This window comes from Corvus hawaiiensis, chromosome 3, assembly GCF_020740725.1.
Source record: "Corvus hawaiiensis isolate bCorHaw1 chromosome 3, bCorHaw1.pri.cur, whole genome shotgun sequence".
NCBI lineage: Eukaryota > Metazoa > Chordata > Aves > Passeriformes > Corvidae > Corvus > Corvus hawaiiensis.
Window position 1 is genome coordinate 110,968,397 of NC_063215.1, and position 25,631 is coordinate 110,994,027.

Here is a 25,631-nt window from a genome sequence, read left to right on the forward strand (position 1 = left end):
CCCAAGTCCTACTGCAAATAAATAAACAAACAGCAGTGCACAGTATGTATATTAAGGCAACCATGTAACAGTCATCTCTGACATCAAAAATTAGGACTGTTGTTTCTTCCTACAGACACTTGCAGTAAAGCCACACTTTGGGATGCATCCGCAGTCCAGGAAAACCTTCAGATTTACTTTCTCTGCTACTTACCTCCCTCTTTCCCCCACCACATTATCCATTTCTGGAATCCATGCCTCATTTTTTATTATAAATTATTCTAATCAGGTTTGTGATATGGCAGAAATCCAGCATTACCTTCAGAAATATACATGCACACTGGCTATACAGCTTCTTTATTTCACAGGAGCCTTTCAAAGAGCCTGGTACAGAGTCTGGGAGGATTTGGCATCCTTTTTCAGCAGCATCCCTGTGGTGGTGACCCTTTCCTAAAGGGTGCTGGATGCATTCACCTACACTGTTTCCTCTCTTTGTAAAAATCTCTCATTAAAGCCAGGAAAAACTGTACCAGCAAGAACTTTCCCTCTGCTGTTTTTCTGGTTGAAGTAGTGTAACTTAGGGGTGGCAAAGGGGCTAGAGAGAATATCTGAAGTCCAATGCAGACCTTCTTTCCCACTCCACCCTCTTCTGAATGGGAAGATGTAAGATAGGCTGGGTAATTGTTCCAGCTCCTTCAGAATCAGGGTTCAAGTGGGAAAGAAAGGCAAAGGAAAAACAAAAAAGAAAACAAAAACCACACAAAAGCCCCAGCAATTACAAGGATTCTTAACTTTTCTTCAGTAAGGAGCACAGGCTACTTTAGTAGCTCCTGAAAAAAATCCCTACACAATTTGTTCCCTCATGCTGTAATAGTTCCAGAAGGAATCTGGATCTGTGGCTTTCCCATAAAAGTAATAAGGAGGTTCTGAACCCCACACTGGGGAGGGACAATAAAAAAACCCACAACAACAAGCAATTTAAACACAGAGCACTACCATCTTGTTAAATAATACGTTAAGAACTCATCTGCAAGTCTGTCTTGGCCAATGAGGGACATCAATCAGAAGATACAGTAATACTCTCTAGCATGCAATTAGTCACTGCTGTAAGCACTTTAACTCTGGATTTCTTGGATTATATTGTTGTTTGTAACAACTATTACTGTTGCTTTGTAGGAGTGATATGATAGCTGTCCAAGCACCACAATCAAATTATGCTACCAGGACATTTGGGGAAGGGATTATCACAGCAAAGGAAATGGATTATCACAGCTTTTATCCTGAACAAGGATAAGAACAAGATGAGATATAATTTTGAACACGGCAGGAGGGACAGAAGAAAACTATACCTGAGCTTTACTTTTTTACCTGCCCCTTCTTTTGGATTTTTCAACGTAGGCATGCTACAAAAACCTGCCAATCCAAAAAGACAGAAACTGCCTTTTCTAGAATTTGCACTGAAATATCTGAAAGCAGAATAAATTAAGAATATCCAAATCAAAGGACAGTTAAAACAGCCTCCTTGGATTGGCTGAATGCCTGTTCCTGGGCATTTTCCCATTGCATATCCGTCACTACTTCCTTCACTTGACATCAGGCCTAAAGACCTCAGCTCTGTTTAGAAAGTTTACTATCAGATTTGTTCCCTCTCACAGTAAGGACTGCTTACCTTCCTTCAATTGACAAGGTTCAGCAAAGAATTGATGTGTTCCTTTAAAAAGGTTTAATAGTTTAAAGGTTCTCTTAAAAAGGCTGCATTTTTACCTATCTCATTTTATACTTTAGTTCTCACACTGCATCTCGAAACAGATATTAGCTTTTTGAACTTTACAAGTCTTGTTTGATTTTTTTTTAAGAGTATTTTGGTATCTTCAACACATATGTACATATTCTTTTGGTGCATGGTACTCAAGACACCCTGATTCTGACCTCAATTTCTTTGGCAACAGCCAAATATTCCAGTACAGGATGAGGGAAAACACACTAGCCTTAACGCCCCTGTGACACAGTTTGAGAGGTCATTGGTAGCTATTACTTATTAAAGATGAGAAAAGACTAAAACAGAAAAGACAGCCAAATAAGTAGAAGCAGGAAAACAAACTAAAAAAAAGTGAGCTCTGCAAAGGATAGAAGAAGCAAAAAACCTGCTTTGCTACAGCACAGGGCACATGGCTGAAGCTGATGGCACCTGGGTATTCGTGGCTGTGGCCCTGACTCCTTCTAGATGACTGCACCAATTCAAGTCACACCTCCGACAGGCTCTCCCTTCACGTTTTCCATCGGACAGTGGTAAACCTTTTCCTTGCCAAGGACAGAGGATGCTAAATATTATTGGCAGGACACACCTCGACATGAACCTTGTGGTTCTATAGGCAAGCAGCAACATTGGTAGTTGATTAAGACTAGAAGGAACAATAACAAGTTGGAAAAAAAATTTATCTAGAAAGAAGTGGAGGGAATCAAAACAACAAGAAGAAAGGAATTCAGTAGGACAGAAAGAAGAAAAGCAGATGATTAAAAGGTTCTTAGAAGGAAGGAAGGAAACAACAAAAAAAGAGAAAAGAGAAAAAGGCATCCACAGGAATATCTGACTTCATTTGACGGGTGGAAAACAGGGTGTGGGTTTTTTTTAATAACAATATTGAAATTGGGTAATCCAACAAGCAGTATTTTATCCTGCCCCCTAGAAAATATATGAATATAGACTTCCACATTTTTAAGAAAAAGAATCCAAGCTCTCAATGCACTTGTTCTCAGAAGTGTGGCTTTAACCACATTAGCAAGTTTTATAACAAGACCACAGAGTAACTACAATTGCTTCTCTAGATAGAACCTGCTTTTTCAGAGTCACAATCACTACAGTAATTTGGCAGTTGTGAGAGACTTTACCCTTGTTATTTCTTGGGATTCCTCCCTATTTCAAATAGTAGGAGCTAAAGAGGTTTTGTTCTGGTTCAGCTAAGATCTTTTCATCCTTTTTTCTTCCCCTCCCTCCCTCCCCCACCCCCCCCCCCACCCCCCCCCCCCATTTCTGTGCTTTTTAACTGTCTTTAACCAGACACACATGGCCAATGCCAGATATGAAGTACTGTGGATCACTACAGATATGGGTAAATATTTTAGAGAATCAGGAATTTAATTGCATATCACATTACTCCAACATCTCTGCCCTTCCTGTCACTTCACCTGCTTGTAATCATTAGAAAGCAGAGTGTCATTTCCAAGCTGTAGTTGAGCAGTAAAAGCACCATGCTGGCCTTCCCTGGATCTACTTAATTAGAGATTAGCAGAAACAAAGCATAGGGAAACTATAAACATAATTTTCCAGTTTATCAGCAACCAGGTTTGGGTTACCAAAGAGATAAGAGTAAGGCTGCTATTTTATCTGTGTGGCTGGACCGGTGAGTTTACCTTCGCTGGGACCACGCCTCCATCAGAATTCCCTCTGAAATACCAACATGAACCACAGCATTAATTTTCCAAGTTGCCGACCTTTAATGTTTTCTGCATCACACCCCCAGCATTTTGAACTGTTTCTCTTCATACAAGAACGTGCTCCACAAGCCTCACAATACCTGAACTCTGTCACATAGGCTGCTCACATGTCACAAAACAGATGTTCGCTGCAGCATCCTTGAAGAAGCCACAGGGTTGGACTTTCCTAGTTCCAGAAAGTCCATCAAATTAGCATCCACCACGAAGGCAGAGGGGGTCCCCCAAAGTCCTGAGTGTATCTTAGCATGAATAAATCATTTCATCAAGAGTCACAGCATACATCTACATTAAAGCAGAATGATTTGATTGTGAACTTAAGTTTAATTTCAGTCGGGAAGGAGAGAAGAAAAAGCGAAGCCCTTGGATTAGAAGACAGCCGTTCCCATTTACAGTTCCTCCCAATTAAAATGTTTTATATAGATCATCAGAACCTAATGCATCGTACACGTTCCACAGTGTGCAACATAAGGCTGTCGGTCTGTCATGTCTCTGTAAGAGCTCAGTGTGATGAATGATCTGGGTACTTGTCTCTCTGGTATAAAAGCAGGAGAAGCTTTGAGACAAAGAAATAAAGGCCAATGCATATTACAGATCTCACAGTACTTAATATCATTCCTCCTGCCTCCACCTCTGAAAACAGTTAAGGTCACTATTTCTCTTTTATTTTGACTGTGGATTTCAGTATATCGCATTGGAACCCTCCAAACCCTTGGAAGAATTTAATTTAAAGCAGAAACAGGAACGTCAGGAACACAGAACATTTGGGCTACAACACACAATGCCACACCAGCATGTCATAAGAAAAATAAGTGACCTTCCCTCTTGTCTCTGCTGACAAACAGACACACGTGAAGCCGCTTGCAGGCCAGGACGTTAGTGTGATTTCTGGAAGACAATCTAATAAATAAAGATTTATAAGAGTTTAAAAAAAGCAAAACAAAACAAACCTGACTACTGATTGCCTGAACTGAAAAACCTGCCTTTGCAAATCAACTAATGGTTTGGCAAGCCTACATGAAAGGCAGACAAACAAATAGCATCTTTTCCTTTTAACACGGAATCTGCAATAAGAAAAAGAAATCAGCATTTTATTGATTTCCATAATGCCATCTCTACAGCTTAACAAACTCACTCAGCTGCTAATGCTAATTCACTGATGCTATGGAGCCTTCCCATATAATTATACACCCTCCACTTCGCTGAGCCCCAGGGCGCCATTTCTAACTTTCCAGAGGACCACTGCACCAAAAGTAGAAACAAAAAAAAAAATCTCTTTTTCATTACCCAAAGCAAACTGCAAACCAAATTTTGCTTATTTAAATGGAAAGTTAGAGAGACTTGTTTTTTAAAACAGGGAATAATCTGCCAGTCTGCATATATTTTCAGATGTGATATTCTAACAACCAATTCCCATCTAAACTCTCCCCACCTCTATTTTTTTTCTTCCTAAGAGTACACAAGAATACAACATATAAATATTGCAACAATTATGAGTTCTAGGGAGAAATTCTAGAGTCCTTCTCAGCTCAGAAGGGTTTCAAGAGGGTGATTCAGAATCAGACATGGAGACTTTTGTGAGTGTCACTACAATTAACATTGTAAAAACAATTATAAAATGTTACCATTGCTACAGGGATGTATATTTCAAATATATTTTTATTAAGTTTTTCTTTAAAAAAGGCAACCCTGGAACAGCTTTGTAACCAAATTTAAGGAAGACATCTTCTCCAAGTCTAAAATCAAAAACGTCCTAAATAATTAATGAGTAAACACTGCCGTTTTTCTCCGTTTCTCAAACAAATTCAGCAGTTCATAACCAAGAGGACAGCTCCAGTATATTTTAGTGAGAGTTTTGTTCAATTAGGGACAGCAGAATTTGGCCCAATTAATCTAATACTGTCTATCTGGAAAAAACGTAATGGAACTCTGCAGTGTGAACACCCTCCCCGAATGACTGTACCTTGAGTCCCCTTTCCTGCTCCCCCTGTTTACCCTGCCTTGGTATTTCAGATCCGACCATACTTATTCACCACATCCATCAAGATTCGATGCGCCATTTGAGCTAATATACCTTGATTTTGCTATGGTTTCCCATGCATACATTAGGTTGGAATCAGTTAATCTATTTCCCCTGAGAACGGTGAAATGCGTGGATTTTTGTTCAACAAACAAACAAGTTGACAGTATCAATACAGAGTTGGAGAGCCTCTAAAAACAATCTAGTTTGCATAATTAATGTTAATTACAATAACATCTCAATCAGTGACACAAAGGCTTAGCAATGAACACAGTCATACAAGGAAGTGAAACCATGAAACAAACATGAAGGGATCTTGTCTTGTTCTGAAAGAGCATCAAGCAAACTTTCAAGAGATTTATAAATAAATACAGAAAGGCAGAAGACAATTCTGCTTTGTTAGACATATTTTCTTTACAGGCTGCTTAGCACAGAGCTTTTTTCTGAGATTGTAGTAAGACAGTGGATCTGAGCTATGGACACACCAGATAATATTATCTTTCTACAACATCACATCCAAGTCATTATCAACTGCTTTAAAGAAGACCAGCCGAGGGCCTGATCCTTCTGCTAGTGATTTCAACAGCAAACATTTAAACAATGCAATGTGAATGTTTGGGGGGTGGGGACGGTTCTAGAGACAGAGGGGAGTTAGAAAAACAACTCCAACTTGGACATCGCATATAGGTATGGAATCCCACAGGCACAGAGGAATTTCAGGACAAGATAATTAATTTTTCAACAATCTTTTTCCTACTTTCCATAGCAACAAGAGAAAGCTAAACACACAAAAAACTTACCTGCCCGTTTCACCTGGCAGCACAGGAGTCTTAAACTGGGTTTTTGGAACGGTCACTTAACAAAGCAGATTTACATTTAATCCTCAGAAGTTTTCTTCATGGCCCAAGGAAAAATAGTTATCCAACACATTGTCATTTCAAGGCAAAGGAATAAAATAGTTACGAACAAATAAGCGCCACTCTACCTCACCCGGATTGGCACTGTAGTACACAAGTAGTCACACAAGCATCGCAGGGAGCACTTGCGCAGTGAAGTACCACTCAGGGTGAGTAAGGGTGGTGTAATTGGGTCTGATGAGGGAAGGAATCACGGCTTGTCACGGCATTACTATAGGGGCCTTTCTGAAAACGTGAGTTTCTTGATTACTCTTCACATTAATGCAAATCCGCTCTGTTAATGAAGTTACACTGGTGCTAAACTAGTTCCAGAGGAGAAACAGGCCCACTTCATATTGAGTCAACAGATCAGCTGAAGGACCCTGCCCCCCCCCCCCCCCCCCCCCAAAGCAAAATTTAGGAAGTTTTCAGGTTATGTTGGGCAAGTTACTCCTTGGGAAAAGGACTGATTTTTCTATTTGATGTCAATCTCACAGCTGATTTTTGTTTCCCTCTCTCTGTTTAGAGATAAAAGCTAGACAAGACTTTGTAAAGATTTAATTTCCTCTAGAAATTCACTGATCTTCTGCATAAACTTGAGTACTCACTGAGTAAAGCCATACTTTACTAGGACTTATTTACAACAGTGCTTGCCTTTAGAAACTTTACGTGGAGGATTCCCAGAATGATGCTGGCCTTTCCTCTTAACAAAAGTTCAGTAGATTTATTTTTCAGATGCCTGAGAAAGATTATTTTGGAGCCCTGCGAGGTTTGGTAAACCTTCAATTCAGCAATTAGTTTCCATATGATATAAATTACAAAGATCGAGCAATTAATATTAATAAATAAACCCAGCAGAGTACTGAGGCTTTGGATGCCCTGTGCATGGAAGCATTGCTGTATTTGCTGGGGTTTTCCATGCCTCTGTTTTATTTTAGCTGTTCTGTACGTACAGCACACGAGAACATATACCACATTCACGTTTCTAAAAATACATTGGGGGGGGGGGGGGGGGGGGGAAGAAAAATCAATAGCAGTGAAACAGAGGCATAACCATTTCACATCAAGCGCTCCCAATATTAAGCCAAGACATCAAAACTCCCCGCTGCGGACCACGGCTTCCCCCTTCCAAACACGCATGTTCCTGCCACGGCAAGTGAAGCCCAGGTAACAGCGAAACATCCAGGAACGACAGGGCGGGGAGGAGGATGGGGCACCTAGAAATACAAAAGGTAGGTTTCCCCGCTTTTCCAGGACGGACAGTGGCCAGAGCCTGGCATGGAGGGGTTGTTCGACCCGGGCGGCTTTCGGGATACCCTCACGTCAACCATCACCACAGCCTCAACCAGGGCGGGGAAAAGAACAAAATAAAACCAAAATTACAATCACCGGCAGCACGACACGCGTTAGAAGTTGGCAACGACGCCGGGGGGGGTTGTATCTATTTTTTTTTCCCCCTTTCTTTTGCAGTCCGAGCGGGCAGTGCCAGGCTGCGCTGGGAGGGGAATGCCCCAACTTTGGAACAGTTGTCGGTGGCGGCCCCGCACAGCCCGGGGCTGCCCCGGCCCGCGCCCCCCGCACCCCCAGCCCCCTCAGCGAGCCCGGGAGGGCCGTGCCCGGCACTCACCCGCTCCGGGGGCTCCGCGGCGAGGACCGGCGAGGGAGGCGCCCGGGGGAGCGGGGGCTCGGCGGAGAGAGGGGGCGCGGGGGAGGCGAAGAGGCGGCGGGGGGGACACGCGGAGGAGGGATTTAAACCGCGGGGAGGTCAGTGTGAAACGAGCAGCGGGGGCGGCTGTGCCCGGCTCTATCCCATGCCGCCGCGGCGGCCCCGGGCGGCGGCCGAGCTGGGGAGGGTGAGCCGGGTCGGCAGGCGGCGGGGAGGATGTGACACGGTGACAAGTGCGGCCCGCCAGCCCTGTGCCGGGGGAGGGGGGCCGGGGCAGCCCAGGCAGCGCCGCCCGCCCGCACACGGCATTGACGGCGCTGCCGTGACTCACACACGGGAGTTGGTCACAGGGCGGCACCGCGCGGGCGGGGGCGGGGGGAGCGCCCCGCCCCACGGCCTCCCGGCAGCCAACGGCGCGCCGCGGCCAGTCTGATTGGCAGGACGGGCAGCCAATGGGAGCGCGGGCCGGCCGCCAGCGGCGGAGCGGCCCCTCCGGCCCAGCGAGTCTTCTGAGGACACTCCGCCGCCAAGTGCCGGGGAGGGCCGGGGGGAGCCCCGGGGGCGGGACCTACGCGCCGGCCTGGCCTGCGACCAATCAGCACCGAGGACCGGGTTGATGGGCGGCGCGGCCGGCCAATGGGGAGCGCGCGGGGGCGCGGCGGGGAGATGGTCACGCAGGGAGCGGGGGCGGCGGCCGCGGGCGGCGGAACCTCGGCGAGCGAGGCGGGGCCGGCGCCTCCGAGACCCTGGGGAGGGGAAGGGCTCGCCCCGGAGCCGCCTGCGGAGCGGGAGGTGGCCGGGGCGGATCGGGGCTGGCCCCGGCGCCGCCAAGGTCGTTTCCCGCGGGAGGAAGGAGAGCGGAGCCGGGGCCTGGTCCGGGGAGAGCCGGGGAGGCTCTGCTGGCGGCGGTGAAAAGCCTGGGGAGGGGACTGCAGCTCGGCCGGGAGAGCCTCGGCCTCCCCCGGGGCACCGGGGTCTGGAAGTGGGAGGTTGGGGGTTGCATGTATTTGACAGGTGTCTCGGCTCAAGGTCTTGGTTGTTTATTAATTTTGACAGAATTTTAGAGAACAAAGCACATCCCAGGATCCGGCACGATATCAAAATTTGACCCGGTGAATGAAAAAGTGAGAGCAATAATAGCGCTGGCAGTGCAATTCCTCTCTCCTGCTGCTGGGGGGGAATTGACAGGTACGAGCAGCGTCAGTGGTGTAAAAAAGCAACGCTGTTATCACAAATGATTCATTTTGGAGGAATTTATTTTGGGTACGGTGAGGAAGTAATGCCCAGTAGGAGTTTCCAGCAAATACTGGAACCGTACCAAAATTTTAATCCCCGTGAAGGAAATGAGATACTCAAATTGTGTTTTACCTGTTCATCTCTATGTACAAACTCTTACACTAAGACCTGTTTTTTGCAGTTAAAGCATAAAACAGGTGATAGACTTCTGTAAGATAATAAGATAACAGAATAAGGGACTACATTGGCGTTTTCACAGGCTGGAAAAATACAATTTTGTTTGCTTTAAAAACTTGTTCTATCAATGGACTGCTATAAATAGAGATTTTTTTTTTTTCTTATTTTGACATTCATGGTAATTGAAGAGCAGAAAAATGGTAACCTGCAATAATTTATTCATGTTTTTCACTTTAGAAATGGTGGGACTAATTACAGTTTTTTTCCTGCTTGCTTTTATTGAAATCCAGGGGAGTTGGAGGGGAGATTTCACAGTTCTTCATTTGAAGCAGGAATTGTCAAATCATACACCAAAAAAAAAAGGTTCTCAGATTTGTGTCTTAGCCTCTAAGGCCCCATTCTGCCAGCCTTGCCGTAGTGTCTTGCAAGGAATCCAGGATGGACAGTACTCAAATTGCTCTAATATGAAAGGAGAGGAAAATAAGACCTTTAAGACCATCCTGTTGGAATAAAAAAAGGAAGAAAAAAAGACAGTGGGGGTAAGGTTTTCTTTTCAAGTAATCATTGGGAATAATGAAGGATGTTTATAAGTGACTTCCATCTTTGAATTGATAGCAAAAGCAGAGAATTTAGGATCTGTCGTCTTTTTTTTCCCCCCTGCCATTAGCAAGAGGTTAAAATACGTGCAAGGTTCTGCAGCCTTCGGCAGTGGTCACACTGATTCATGCTTAGAGACTTCTGAACGCTGCACTAAAGAGGGCTTTGCATCAGGTCCTGTGTAGTGTGGCAAACAGAATGAACAGAGTATTCACCATTCAATGATAGATGAATATATATACACACACACACACACACACACACATACACATACCTCTTCAAAGAAATTAAAAGGGTGGGAATCTCAGGGCAGACTTTTCGTAGCTGTGCCTTCCTTAACAGCAATAATCTGACAGAATCGAGACAGAAATTGAGCTCGTGAGTTTGGGCACGATTGTTTCTGGCTGGTGGAAGTCTATAAGCAATCATCCTGTGCCTCTGTACAGCCTTCCACGGGGGCTTTGCACACACTTCCAGAGACAGCAGCCGAGGGAATATTTCATATCATCACAGCACTGCAGCTTTCCCGACATACAGCAGGGTTTTTCAGGGCCAGCGCTGGCAGGGCAGCAATTGTATGAAGGCTTTTACTTTGAAAGTCTCAATTTCACAGCTACAAGAGAAAAGTGAAAACGCGGCCTGTCTGCCGAAGGTGATTTCTCTCTGAGGTGGTTTGGTTTGGGGTTTGCAAGTTTGGTTGTTTAGGATTGTGTTTGCTTCAGCTGATCTGCGCCAAGCTACTCCTCAGTTAGACTGAGCTTAGAAGTTACAGCGTTTCTACCAAACTGCTTCAGGAGTGCTCACAGTTAAACCAGGACAAGGACCAGCTCAGCAGGGGTAGTTGGTGTCCCGGCTGGGAGATCCAGCAGCTGTCCCCCTGTAATTTGTGTGTGGGGCAAAACTGCAGGAAGTGTGTCATGGGCTTGGCTCTGGCTTTACCTGAGAGAACCAAACCACAAAATCCAGACTTAAAAGAAGCTCGGGCAGCCAGGCCTGCTGGAGGTGCAGTGTGCCTGTAGCTGCGGTAGGTCCCAGGGGCTTGGTGCAGCTCTTCCACCCTTGTAAGCAGGGAGCAATTCCCCTGAAGCTCATGGGTTTGAAGTTTCAAAGCCTGAATCAGTTCAGGGTCTGGCAAGAGGGGCCTGATCCCTCCCTGCTCACATCCATGCATATCCCAAGCAGTCAGAAACCTTTGATCCTGTGTAGGTGCCCTGGTGACATAAACTTCACTTTCAACTACCTCTAGGGAGCACCAGAAAGTGTGTATCATGTTGAGGAGAACAATTGCTAGAAACATTTGTTCTTCTGAGCACAATTGAGATGATCTTGTTGATAGTTTTGCACAAAGACCTTGGAGCCTGTTTTTTTTTACTGCACCACAGATGTGTACAAAATAAGATTGTTTAGTTAGTTATTGACCTTGGGGAATACCTTTAAAGACCTGCAAATACTCACTTTTAAGTGAATAAAAGCAGTGACTTTCCTTCAGCTGTATTTGCTTTTTGAAAACATTCCCTTCAATTCGACTAGTGGCTTGAAATGTTTATGGAAAGATTTTAAAGCCTGTTTTAGAGGGTATTCATGGAAAGCAAAATTTTATCTCAGAAACACAGTCATCTTACGAGGTGTTAACTTATGTTCTGGGAATGCAAACCAGTATTACGTGTCTGATTTGTTCAGGATTTGTATCTCTGCTGTTTATCCAGTCTTGTCTCTTTTTCTGCCGTGCTGATTCCTACTCCTCTGCTCTGCTAGGGATGGAAAATTGAACATTTTATTTGTTCACTTCACACCTTCTGCATTTCCCTCTTGAACAGAGGGCTCCTTTCTTGAGCAACAGTGAAACTAAACTGCTATCACAAAACAAACTTGGGGCCCTGGAATATAAAACCACTCCCTGCAATATTTAAATTCCTTTGAAAACCATCCTCTGCCATAGGCCTATAAACATTGTCCAGCTGCAATGAGTTTATAGATTCTAGGAGACCATCTGTATTTAGCAAAGAAATAACAATACTGTCTGCTGAAACAGAGATAATTGCCATTTTATACATTTCATGTAGATATTGGGTACTTCTGATTCTTTCTCTGTTGGCAACTGTAAAGTAGAACTGGGAATAAAGGTATACCAGTGTAATATGCTTACTTTTTTTAAAAGACATTCATCTTTCTAAATAGTTACATGGAAAATACTGGGTTTGTTACAGGACATACAATATAATTGTGTAGTTTGAAGGACTGAGATTTAAGTTTAATGTTACTACTACCACCACATAATCAGGCTCATGTGTGTTCTTTGGCAATTTAGCACCACATTCCCAATCCCTTTGCTTCCCAAATGACCAGGAGCGAAGATCCAGAGCTCTTGTTGCAAGAAAACAGACCCTCCTTTGCCTAAAGGTGAAAAAATCTGTGATGTTTTATCCCTAATTCATGCCATTTATACCCATTTGTAAGCTGCTCTTCACCTTGGACCATGTTGCTTCTATTGGTTATAATGTTTTCAGCTGTCCAGTGTCTGTGACCCTGTACAGCACTGCCAAACACCAACTTCTCCCATCATTTTAAAACTCAAATTAGTTCACTAATATCTTGTCAATACTTCTGCTCATACAGCTTTATTGCCTGGTTTACAAACATTTCCAACCTAATCCATGAATGCATAACACACTGAGTTGCTTGTATTATTCCACTACCAGAAACCACATGACATTTACTAAATTAAAACACAATGGTGAGCACTTCGCTCTTAAGTCCAAAGTCTGAACTGCAATTTAAACATGGGGGGTTTTTTTGTAGAAATTAGCAGAACTTTTATGTAGACCTGTGAAATGCCTACTGGGTGCTTGTGTGCAAGCTTCCCCAGCCATGTGTGCCACCTGCAGCACCTCAGCATTACCAGCTGTCATCTGACTGCAGCCCATCCAAGGCAGAGCCTGTGTGGTTTTTCCTGCTTAGGAATGGAGTGGCATAACTGTAGCACTGGCAAAAATACCATAAATTATAGCAATGAAACAAGCACATTCCTCTGTCAAATGCGTCAGGTACTTGTAGCAGGGATGCTTTCGTGTGGTCCATGAGAACAAGATTTACTTCTAGGAAACCCCCAGTGAGAAAATTTCACACGCAAAAATTGGAGGAAACAAAGCTGCATGTGGACAGGGGTGCTGAATTCAAGAGTTACATCTTATGAGGTGTTTGTCCAGCTCAAGTTGCAAGTCCCTTAAAATCAGGATTTTATTGTAGGAGAACGACCAGACATTTATTGTGAGTCATGACCACCTTTCTGCTGCTGGCAGAAAATGGCGTGTAAATGAAAGGAACAATTTCAGTCATACAGCAAAAGTGCTTTCACATTTTAATTGTGCTGCGGAAAGGTCAAGACTGGATCTTTGGTGAAGGGATAATTTGCTTTTATGGTTTATGAATGTGCCTCTCCAAAACTGAAGAAGTAGGAACTGGGGAATAAATAAAAATTTTCATGTGCAGGCTGTTGCTTCTGACCTGCTTTTGAAACAGCTTTCCAGAGGCATCCTGAAATTTTACTGGCTTATCCCACATTTCTAGGGTGACCGTGCAGTTTTCAAGGCAGGGCTAGAGCATATCCAAGTTGAGAAGGATGCAACGCTGAAGTGTCCTGGCTGCCACTTGTGGCAAGGGGAATCCATATGTACTGATTTGACTCTAAAAAGGGTCTGTAGGCTTTCAGCTCTGCAGAGTGGGAGGAGAGAGGTCAGCAGAGTACATGGCTCTTCAGTGCCACACCATGCACCCTCCAGCACGGTCAGATGAGAAGGGGTGCTTTCCCTTTGCCAGGACACTTCCCATCCACTTCCCATCAACTTGTTTTTGACCACTGGCAGTCCACTCACCTTGTCAGACACAGCAAATGCAATTCTGTGAAGCCTCTAAAGGAGCTGCATAGAGGTAATAAGAATTTCCTTTCTCTTACCCAGTTTTTCAGCCCGTGTGACCTGGTCATGACACAGCTGCAAGTAAGACACCTTTAGCAAGAGCCTCATTCGCATTGAGGTTTAGAAATGGGATTGGAAAATTATGAAGGGACAAGCTTGTCAAGAAAAAGTAAAATGCTCTTGGTTCTGTGGCCAAATGTTAAGCACCATCCCCAGGTTCAAATGAATTACTGTATCTGCATTTTGATGAGCTACAGAATCAGACTGGGTCATATAGGAGGGGACCACAGTGATTTGATCCAACCTCCCTGCTCGGGCAGGGTTGTCCTAGAGCACGTGGCACAGGAGTGTGTCTGGATTCTTCTGGAATATCTCCAATAAGGAAGGCCTCACAGCCTCTCTGGGCAATCTGTCCCAGTGCTCGGGCACTGCTCAGTGAGGAACCTCTTCCTCATGGTCAGGTGGAACTTCCCGTGCCTCAGTTCCTGCCCGCTGCCTCTTGTCCCATTGCCCGGCACCGCCGAGCAGAGCCTGGTCCATCCTCTGAGCCCTCCCTGCAGACACTGACACACACGGATGAGGTTCCCTCTCAGTGTCTCTTCTCCAGCCTGAACAGGCCCAGCTCCCTCAGCCTTTCCTCAGCAGGGAGGGGCTCCAGTCCCTTGATCAACTTTGTTTCTGCTGGACCAGGAGGTGGACCGGGATCTCCACGTCTCTTGTACTGAAGAGCCCAGAACTGGACATAGTAAATACTACAAATAATAATAAATTTGAAAAACATAATGCATTAGCTTTGGGACCAGCTGCTTGCAGCAGCTCTCCGACCCTGGCCCTGTTATTTGTCTGCCAGCGTTGCTGCAAGCCTCAGCCCTCTGGGGATGTGCCTGGAGTTGATGCTGTACATCCTGCCCTGCAGTGGGAGATAGCCCCAGAGCCTGCAAGTCCACAGATAAGTGTGGAGCAGGGTGCCATACAAAAACTGAGAGGTGAAGTGATTTACCTAAAGATAAGACTGACGAGACACTCCCACCCCTTAATTGCTTTGGCCCTGAAGTGCTGATGGAGCTGCAAGGAACGGAGTGTCTTAGGTGGGGCAATGGTTAATTCAGTGAGCAAGTGGAAGAAAAATGGCTTGCTCCAGATTTAATTCCCACAGTCGTTGTCTCTTACCTCTGTTGTAAACCTGAGGGCCTGCACGCAGATGGGAGTGTTTCTGTTAGAAATGCTTCTGACAATAAATATTGTGAAAATCAGCATTGTTTTGTTAAAAAAAGAATGGATGTGCACCTCCAGTGACCTCTATTTTTCACTTCGCTGAAGTGATTATAAATGGCTTTACTTCTCCATCAGTGCCTTTGCTGTGGACACTAGGCATTGTTTTTACCTCACTGGCCGTATCCAGGTGTACCAATTTTTTACTCGCATTTCCAAATGCCGCCTCTGCCCCAAACTGGAGCAGACTGTGCTTCTGCAACAACAGCACTTTAAAACTTATTGCTGTGGTTTTCCACGCTGAAGGAGCACCCAGGGTCGATGCGTGGGTACAGTTTCCATCCACAGCTCTGCTTAGTCCTCAGTGATTCACCCACCGGCACGGGAACAGGGCAGGGGCTGGAGAGACGTGGGTGACAAGGGTGGGGACCATGGGTCTGTCCTTCAGACGGTGACCGTGGGAGCTGAAGCCAGACCCTGCAGTCAGGAGAGCATTAGATGTCGTGGGCCAAAATAAGGGTCAAGGCTCAGCCTGGGTATTGGAGAGAGACACGCAGGGAAGCTCCTGGCAGGAACTGGGGCAATCTGCCAAGCTCAATAGAGAGGTCTCCCCCTCTCTGGTCTGTATCCAGCCCTGCTGAGGAACAGCCAAGCCAATGCCAGGAACTGGAAAGTGAAACTGCGCAGAGAGAGAGAGGGAAAAAGAAAAAAAAAAAAAAAAGGCAAAACGGGAAAGAAATGCAGGCTGAAAAGGAGGAAAGAACACCAGAGTGAAAGGCCGGCATGCTGGAAATAATTTGTTCAGACTGAATCTGCTAGCGGAGGAGCAGAAATTTTGCTGTGCTTGGGAATGTCGCACTTGGACTCGCTGGTTTACTGACAGCATTTCTTTTGCTCCCCCTCCTGTGCTGAGCTAAAGCCAGTGAGTGAGATGGAGGGAGGGAGGGAGGGAGAAAAAGCGAGGCCAAGAGCTTTCTGCGGTCGGTGGGGGCCTATAAATAGCCAGTGAAGTCTTCTAATACCAATCGGGTGCGTCACTAGGGCCCTCCCCGTCCCCGCTCCGCAGCAGCCGTGCCAGGGGGAGCGGGAGCTGCGGCGGCACCCCGAGCCGAGCAGCTGGGCTTGGCAGGGATGGAGCCGGGAGAGGGAGGCCGGGAGGTGCAAACGGGGTTGAAGGCTGCCTGCCGCAGTCAGGCTCGGGGAGAAAGGGGGGGAAATGATCCACGCGTCCCTACAAGCCGCCTTGCCTCGCCCCAGTGTTGCTAAGTGTATTCTGGTTCCTGCTCTTGCGACTGCCCGGTTAGCACTGATAAATGCTTCTTACTGGAATAAATGGGTGTCCAAGGTCTGTGCCTCCTCCTGACTTGGATGCTGGGAGGATTTCTGGAGTCCTGCTGTGTTGTTTGCTCCCCCACCTCACTCCTCCTCTCCCCATAGTGAAAGGTCAGAGGAGGAAGAAGAGGAGCTGAAGTTGGGCAAGATGCGCAGGCTGGGTCAGTGCCACCACTTAGTGATCCCTTCTCTGCAGGGTTAAACACTGCTCTCAAAGCTGACTAAAGGCAAAAGTCTGAGGGATGCTAGTGAGCATTTCTAGCCCAAATTTCCCATCACTGTCACCATCACTCCACACCATGGTGATAACCCTCCCGTAAATAAAGCTGCTGCTCCTGCCTGATCTTTTTAAACCATTGCTGTCTAATCCAGATTTCAGGGCTGGGGTGAGAAAAGACCTGGACCTTGCTTTCCTGAGCTCCTGCTCTCAGCCCCATAGCAGCACGGTATGATAAAGCACTTCTTCCACAGAACTTGTATCTAAGACAGTATAAAATGCTTGCATAATCATGGGATTGAATTTTTATACTGATTAAAATGAGACTCCAGTTATTCCCCCCCCCTTTTTTTTTTTTGCAACACTGCTATATTTTCTGAGCATCTGACCTGCTTCATATCAGTCATTTCTCCATCTGTTTTGTATTCCTTAATTCCTCCTTGGAAGGTTTGGCAAACTTAGATGCAATTTGATGTATATTTGTGGGAGCCCAGTTAATGGAGTTCTCCTTATCTTTTCCTGATTTCCTAAATTTCAGTGACTCATGATGTCACTGATAAAAGGATGAGGATGGACTAGCCAAATCTGACTGGTTTCAACCCTCTTCCAAAATAAATTTTAAATTATGGGACATTGTTGAAGTTGGTGACGTCAATCCAATGGAAAGAAGCAGAGTAACCTGCTGACAAATTCTTCTTATATGGGTCTATTTGCTAAAAACCAACCTGTTCAGCAGAAGATGCCAGACTGACACAGGCAGGTCTTTCTGATCAGCCAATGCCTTGAGATGTGCTCCCTTTCAAGGAAGGTGATAATTTCTCCCAGATTTGGGGCTCTCCATGGGGCCCACAGGTGCCACATGAATGTCCAGTGGAGGAACCATCTCTCCATGACATTGCACTGCATCCAGCAACCCCTTCAGGCATCCTAATTTCCTAAATTCCCTGACGATGTTGAAGCTCTGGAGCCGTATGGACTTGGCTAAGTGCAACCTCTGCAGGAGGAGGTGCAGTTTTCTGTGGGTATTTCAATAACCAGCAGGTTTACCAGTACAAAGCCCAGCACAAAAAGGGGATAATGAGGTTGTGGTTAATCTTTCTGGTGTCAGTGGAGATCACTGGCACATAACAAACAGCCTGTGATGGGCTTTGCTGTGTCAGGGGACACTGCAGTGCTTGCAGCAAGTGATAAAATGTCACTGAGGGAGAGTAGGACCATCTCCACATAGGAACAGCTCACTTGAAGGTGGGTGACTCCAAGCATCACTGTTTTCTCAGTGTCTGAAAGCTTCAAAACACTTACTGTTGAAAGCATTTTAAAAGGATGGATGCAGAAAGAACTAGCAATCCTGCCTCCCCCTCCAAAAAAACCACCCTAAAATCCAGTGAATAAAATACTTTATATGAAATTTCTGTCTAGTCTGACTTTTAAGAGGAGACAGTGGACTTGGAAGCAATCAATAAATCACTCTAATAATATTATCTCATCTCAAATGTAAATATAATTAATTGTACACTGAATGTTCAATGCTCCCCCTCAGATGTGCTCTTCTGTTTCTCTTTCCACCCAAGCCATCTTCTGTACAGGTTGCAACAGCCTGGGGTGGACACAGTTGTGACCTGTCCTTTTTTCTCCACACCAGACAAGTCCCACTCCTGAGGATGTGATGTCTTGGGTGCCCATGTCCTGCTGCTCACTCCATCATGCCAGAAGTGTCTCCATCATTCTGCTTTTCCAGCTCTGCCTGCTCTCAGCAAAACACAACCAGAGCAGGAGCAGGCTCCCCAGGCAGACCTGTCTCAGCCCACAGGAAACCTCAAACCCCTTTTCCCCCAGCTCATAACAGCCACCTCCATGTCCTTATTAATCTGAATAAATTTGATCATGTATATTTTTTTCACAGGGAAAAATAAAATGTGACTTAAAAGAGGTTTAAAACATTTTTTTTTCCTAACAGTGAGGTCCACACTGACAACAGGATGATATGAGCTGGGATCTACCTTTCTGAACTGAAATCATGAGGATTACTCATGTCTAAAAATAAGCCCGTGCTGAAATTCCCTTGTTGGATTAAGATCTAAACCCTGCAATTGTCACTTTTCCCACCAGTGTCAGTGGCTTAACTAAATATACTGTCCACATTGCTGCCTGACATTCCCAGATTGTTTCTCTTTCCCCTTTCACTGGAACTTCTCCATGTTTCTGTAAGTTTATTTCATTTTTTTGGTTGCTTGCTTGTTCTTTTCACCAATTCATCAGCTTTCTTGCTACATTCCTTTCCCTAGCCATATATGACCTCCCATCGTGTCCTTTCCATTTCTTCTCCAAGATTTGCCACCCACTGCTTCAAACATGGAAGAAAATAGCCAAACTTCTGCAAGTGGTGGAAAAAGTATATCCAATTTGACCCTGGATTTGTGTCTTTTCCATGCAAGAAAGGGTAGAAGTTTTCCCGGGGTTGGGCCAATTTGCTGGTAGGGATTCTCTGATGTCTAATAAGAGTTGTGCTGACACAAAGTCATTTCCAGGTGACATGCAGTCTTTTGGATCACTCTGATGAAAAAAGTGGACTCATGGTTTAGCCACATATGCAGAATCAGCTAAGAGCAGACACGAGGAAAAGGCAAGGATTTCATGCGAGTCCAGCATTTTATTCTGTGCTTTGGAATAAAAAAGTTCACAAACAGGTTTTTAAGCTCTTAAAGATGTGTGGAGTTTGACAGCACCCATGTGTGAGGAGAACATCAAACACTCTTGAAGCACAATTACCTCTACAGCCACTTTACCTGGGTGCAGCCCCCCCAGCTCTGGTCTTACATAGGAGAAGTTAAGTCACAAACATCATTTCTCATAATGCAGCGTAAGCTCCCCCCATCCTTGCTTACAATAAATAGCCCTCTCTGTCCGGAAGGAAATAATTTTCCCTCTCTGAGCTGCTTTTTTTTCCCTCTTGACCTTCCTCACCACTGCATTGATCAGTGTCTCAAAGAGGTCTTCATTTGAGAAGTTTCCTGATGCACAATGTGTGCAAGATTAAGCTTTTTTCAAGAATTTGATGGTACAAAAGAAATGTATTTCACAATAAGGAGAACAATTGCCATTCTAAATATCAAAGCATGATGATACACACTTTGTAGTTCTGCTCCAAAGAACACTTTTGTTTCACATTCTCTCTTTTCAGGAGCTGCTTCTTCTGAAATTTCTCACTGTTGTTAAGTAGCCCAAAGGGGGATTCTGTGTGTGTGTGTGCGTGCATGGGAAGTTTGGCATAATTCATTCAGCATATTGAGGTAATGGGGTTATTCTAAGCATGAAACGAGCTAATTTTCATGCCTTTTGGAAGCTGTTCTCCTGTTTGCCTAATTTCAAATTGTTTCCCTTTTGAAGGTTTATTGCAGCTGATGTGTGTGATGTGACCAGGGCAGCAGACTTGACCAGCTGGGACTGGTCCTGACATGGGCACCAGGCTCTTCTCTTCTCCATCACCTGGGGTAAATCCCATCAGTGTGAGTACAAGCCATGGGTAGGGCCAAGGGAAACCACAGCCAGCAGTCTCCTCACTCACTCTTCCCAGCAAGACCACTCCACCACCTGGAAATCTCATGGTACCCCCCCCCAAACAGATAGGAGTATCCTTCAAATTTGGGAGGTGCTGGAAGTAATCTTTCCTGGCTCACTGCCTTGCTGGGCTGAGTGAACTGTGATTTTTACAGAGTGCACTCAGACCCTCATCTCCTCATCAAAAAGAGGAGGCAAGCAGCAGCACCTGCTCTTACAAGGGACACATCCTCCAGTCCATCCCACCTCCCTCATGTTAGTCCCATTAACCACAGGTTAGATGCTTTGAGTGTATTTAGTGGTCTGGAAGTGAATGATGCCTAAAATCTCACTGACAGCACAGGAGGTTAGGTGCTGAACTGGTTTAGATGCTTCCAGACCCTCCCATCCCACTGCAAACTGCTGCCAAGCTTGTACCTGTATCTTTAGGGATGAAACCAGGAGGTTGACCCGTGAGTGTGCACACTATGCTTAAGTGCTTTTGCTGAAAGCCTTTGAAATCCTTCCCCTCAATTTGATAAGACAACAATTTACAACTGATTTTTGCCATGTCCCAGTCCTTCTCACTGTTATCCTGAAAGTACAATAGCAGTATGCATGATTCTGGTGATGACTTATAACTCCCATAAACACTGCTACTGCTTCAGCTAAGCCCTGCATTTGCCCCACAGTACTTATGATGCTGTTATTAGGGATATGTAAAACACACATGAAAGGAGACACTCAGTGAGTTTGGGAGGCCAGACCCCCACATTCCAGCATGATGGGAGCTGCATGTTGTGCCAGGCAGAGGAGGCACGAAGGTTTGCCAAGGGAGGCTTTATATCACCTCAGGGCTGTCCCCATGCTGCAGCTGGCAGGGGACCAGTGCAGCTCCTGGCATCCTTTCTTGCCATCTCAGGGTCCTCTGATTTATGCCTGGCTCCAGTGGTCCTCCAAGGGCTGTCCCATCCAGTGACATCCCTTATCCCCTGGCCATCTTCCACAATTTCCACCCAAGCCTGGTTTTGGGCAGAGAAGTAAGGATTACTCTGCTTATACTTGGCATATCTCGAGATCCCAGTTATACAGGAGGCTGTAAGCTCTACAGCAGACAAAATATTTGTGTGATATGTGAATTAATCAATAAAACAGCTATTGGTAGTGGAACTGAGCATGTATGTCCCTGGCAGCTGAGAAGGGGCATTCCCAACCCCTGAAGCTTACGAAACAAAACAGATTACCACTGAAAATTTAACTCCAAACTGTGAAATGACAACCAAAAGAAAGGCTTTTGTTTTCCCTCTCCTTTTTTTCTTGAACTGAACAGTACCTAACTGTTTAACATGCAGGGAAGGATTATTTATGTAGGGCTCTTGTGTAGGTAAAGCACCACGTCCTTGGCCTTCTGCCCATGTAGCTCAGCGCGGGATCTCTTGTTACAAATTGCAGCTGTGTAACATAACAGGAAACGTGAGGCTTTAAGTTATTCCACTGGAAAGATTAATTATTTGGAAAATAGTTATGCAGCAGCTTTGTGTATTTTTGGAGCAAAGGTGACCAGCACCATCTTAAATTTAAAGAAAGAAAGTTGCTGGGAAAAGAAAAAGAGGAGCTTTGGGGAGTGAGAGTGTTTTGGGACAATTTTATTTTTATTTTTTAAAAATAGTGTTTGAAATGTCTGCTATCATGGAAGGAGCAAAGCTGAGCTCCAGAAGGGACAGCCCTGGCAGGGTGAGGGTAAAGGAGGAAGGGGATCTGTTGGATTCAACTGGACCTTGACCCTTCCCATCCAAAATCCCATCCATCTACTTGGGGGGGAAGGTACAGGAATCCTGCTGACAGAAGAAACAGATGGGAAGTGAGTTCGGAGGTACAGGCTCAGTGTGGCACATTGTGGTCTCCCCAAAGTATGCTGGGACAGCCCGTGGTAAGACACAATATTCTGGGGAACCTCTTCCCTCCAGTCAAACACTCTTGAAAAGGCAAAGATGGTGTCTGGAGGGGAGCTTTTTCCATGGGGCAGGGGATCAGGTGACAAGTGATACCTCCCGCTCATAGAAACAGTGTGGCCAGCAGGACCAGAGCAGTGATTGTCCCCCTTATGCAGCACAAGTGAGGCTGCACCTCAAATCCTGTCTTCAGTTTTGGGGCCCTCACTACAAGAAAGACATTGAGGTGCTGGAGCATGTCCAGAGGAGGTCAATAAAGCTGGGAAAGGGTCCAGAGAAGCTTCTAGGGAAGCACTGGAATAGGCTGCCTTGGGAAGTGGTGGAGTCACCATCCCTGGAGGTATTTAAAAGATGTGTAGATGTGGCACCTGGGGACATGGTTTAGTGGTGGCCTTGGCAGTGCTGTGTTAATGGCTGGACTCAATGACCTTAAAGTCTTATCCCGACCTAAAGGAGCCCACGGTTCTGTGTCAGTCCCTCAGCCTTCCCCAGGCAGCCGTGAGCTTCTCCATACAGCCAAGCTCCCAGGATTTTAATTTGCTCTTCTGCATGTGAGCAATCACCCCAATTAAAGGAAACCACTCAAAGAGCCAACTTGCTGCTGCAGTGCCTAGGCATGGGTGACAGCCAAGTCCTCCCAGCGCCTCTGCAGATGCTTCCCAGTGACTTCAGAGAGATCTGCGGCCAAAGCAAAATGTCTTCCTGATTAGGATTCCTCTTAGATCCAAATGTGCTTAAATACTGGAGCCCTCTGGAGGGATGTGGTTTGGACAAAGACGTGGTAGTTATTTTTAGGCAGCACAATGCACCTTTTAGTAAAGTTTTTCCACTCAGACAATTAATGCATGTCCATTTTCGAAGAGCAGCTATTCCAGAGCTAGCTTTGAGCTAACTTGGTCTCCTGGGGCTGTTGCCCACAGCAGTGACATGGACCTGGTGGTCCCACTCTCTTTGCTCAGCTAGAGCTGATGAAATGAAAGCCCCGAGGGAGAAACCCTTCTGCATGAACATCTCAGTGGGTTTGGAGATGAAACTCGTGAAAACCCTGACTTCTGGCCTGGCAGTTGTGCTCTTGGACCCCTCTCCTCTCCTGCAGGTAGAAGGAACAGGCAAGAGGTGCCCCAGAAGCAACCAGATGTAGAACCCAAACCATGTCTGTCATGCCTCCTTCCATCAGGAGACTGGGGAAGACTTTTCAAAGCAGCCCATTTTTACAATCTGGGAAAAAGATTTTTCCTGGGAAAAGGACAATTAATAATAGAAAGAAGAGGCATTCAAGGCATAAAAGTCTCATAATTGATGCAGGACAGTCCATTATTTTTAATTTTTACGTTTCAGGTCCTGGCAAAGCACAGTGTCAGTTTAAGAAGGGGTGCGAAGGAAGTTTCCTATAAATTCAAGAATGCTTCCTACGTAAGTAGCAAACCAAACAGAGAGAGCAGTCTCTTAACTTTCCAAGTTTTTTATTTCTGCCTCATTTGCTGCTACCTCCGACTAACCAAGATCTCCATGTTTATCTAATATAAAACTCCATATTTTTGCAAAACTCTTCAAGGCACAGTAGTTTTGCTCTACCACAATGATTTGTCATTCTGCTTCAGCAAATGTTACTATATGAAACAAAACACTGAATATTTAAGAAAAAAAAATTTAAAAAGAGGAGGAAATTATTTAATTTAATGGAGTCATTTCAGTGCACTTGATAGAAGACAAGAAGCATATTTTTCACCAGCCAAAAAAATAACACTAGTCAAAGGCTACTTTCTTCACTGCGTTTGCACCTCCTGTGGCTGTCGGCTCTTTTATACCCATAAATGCACTCCCAAAGCAGATTCCACAAAATCCTTCTGGTTTGGGACCTGAAGAATCCCACCCTGCCCCATAGCCCACATCACCTGAGTGATGCCTGGGCAAATCATCTCTGGCATCATCATAGCACAAGTGAATTACAAGTCAGCTCTAAGCTACCCTGCATACCGTTGCATACTACTAAGCCATCCAAGATAGGACCATGGTCACTCAAATGGAAAGAAAGACCTAGAGAACACCATTGTGCCCAGCTGTAACTCCTGCTGGGAGAAATATCTCTTCTGTCTTCTGTGGCGATGACTTCAGGGACAATCCAGGATGACAAAACGCCTTATTTAGGTTTTTCAGAGAACTGCTTGAAGATGGGTGAGACAGACAGAAGGCAAAAGTGAGCTGTGTGGGGAAAAGGTCAGTGCATGAACCTTTTCCGAGGAAAAAAGAAGCCACTGTGCATGGCAGAAATGTGGCTAGGTCTGAGGCTAGCAAAGGGTTCAGCTGAGAAACAAGGACAGCATAGATAAGCTGAGAAGCTTTCAAGAAACCAGGTCTTTTGGGCGAAGCAACCAATCTTCTACATTCAAAAGCCACCTGAAGACAGGAGGTGCCGGGAAGAGCAAGCTTTTTGTGCCAGCCCGCATACAACCTCATTGTACAACCAGAATCCACACCAGAGAGGTTGGTTGACACAATGGTCTTCAGAGTTTGCCAAAGAGCCAGATGTTCCTGGCCTGGGGGAATTATCTTCCTCACCTCGGCATTTGGTTCCTGTAGCTGCCAGTAAAAGAAGGGGACAGGCACATTGTGCAGAGGGGCAGGTGGCACATTGCAGTGGCTTTTTCAAATAATTACCAAGAAGAAGTATTACAACAATTTTTGGCTGAAATTATACAGATAAACACTGTGAACAAGTTCTTTGAGCGTGGCTCAGGGAAACACTGAAATTAGTATTTATCTCTTGATATTTCAGAGTGCTGGGGTAGATGATTTCAGGAATGAAGGCTTATTTGGCAATAAAGCCCTGTTTCTGGTGCTGTGCAAAGAGCAGATCCTTAAGTGAGCAGGCAGGCAGGCTATGAGTTATCCTGTGCCCACTCACACTGATTCATACCCGAAGGGCAGAACACCAAGCCCTTGTTAAACTTCCTGCAGGGTTGGGCATTTCAGAAACTATGTGAGAACAAGCCAAGGGCCTCAGTAATAAGGCAGAAAAAGAGTGATTCTCTTCATACTCCATTTGAGCAATAAACAAAATGTTTGTGTTAGAGGCTGTTGCAAATCTGGCATCTCAGTTATGTGCTGGGGTCAGACTGCTGCCTTCATAAAGCTCTGTGGGGTCCTTCCCTGGAGGAGGGCATTTTCCAGGTGAGAAAAGCAGTGTGAGCACAGGAACAATGGCTCCAGGTGCAAATCCCTTCCTGATGGGGGAGGGTTATCTGTTGCAGTTCCCCACGGGGCAGAAGTTACACCAGCCTCAGGGCTCCCCATCCTGGGTCAGAAGGTTTCCAGCCAGTCCTCTCTACCTTTCCTTGGCTGCTGCTCCCCCACCATCCCACTTTGGTCCTTGCTGATCTCCGTGGAGCTCAGAAAAGGCAATG

At 45.5% G+C, this 25,631-nt stretch overlaps 2 protein-coding genes across 4 annotated transcripts in view; one reads left to right on the top strand and one right to left on the bottom strand.

Annotated features, from left to right (window-relative positions):
- SERTAD2 (SERTA domain containing 2) overlaps positions 1-8,369 on the bottom strand; it is a 79,380-nt gene extending 71,011 nt beyond the window's left edge. Inside the window, exon 1 of one of the 3 annotated variants that reach the window (XM_048297006.1) lies at positions 8,015-8,369. The gene's annotated coding sequence lies outside the window, so the exon portion shown is untranslated. Of the gene's footprint in view, positions 1-6,291; positions 6,510-8,014 lie in introns of those variants that run through there. The other 2 variants (XM_048297008.1, XM_048297007.1) reach the window with 2 other exon arrangements.
- Positions 7,494-25,631, top strand: part of SLC1A4 (solute carrier family 1 member 4) — an 84,183-nt gene continuing 66,045 nt past the window's right edge. The window contains exon 1 of the mRNA XM_048297003.1: positions 7,494-7,619. The gene's annotated coding sequence lies outside the window, so the exon portion shown is untranslated. The remainder of the gene's footprint in view (positions 7,620-25,631) is intronic.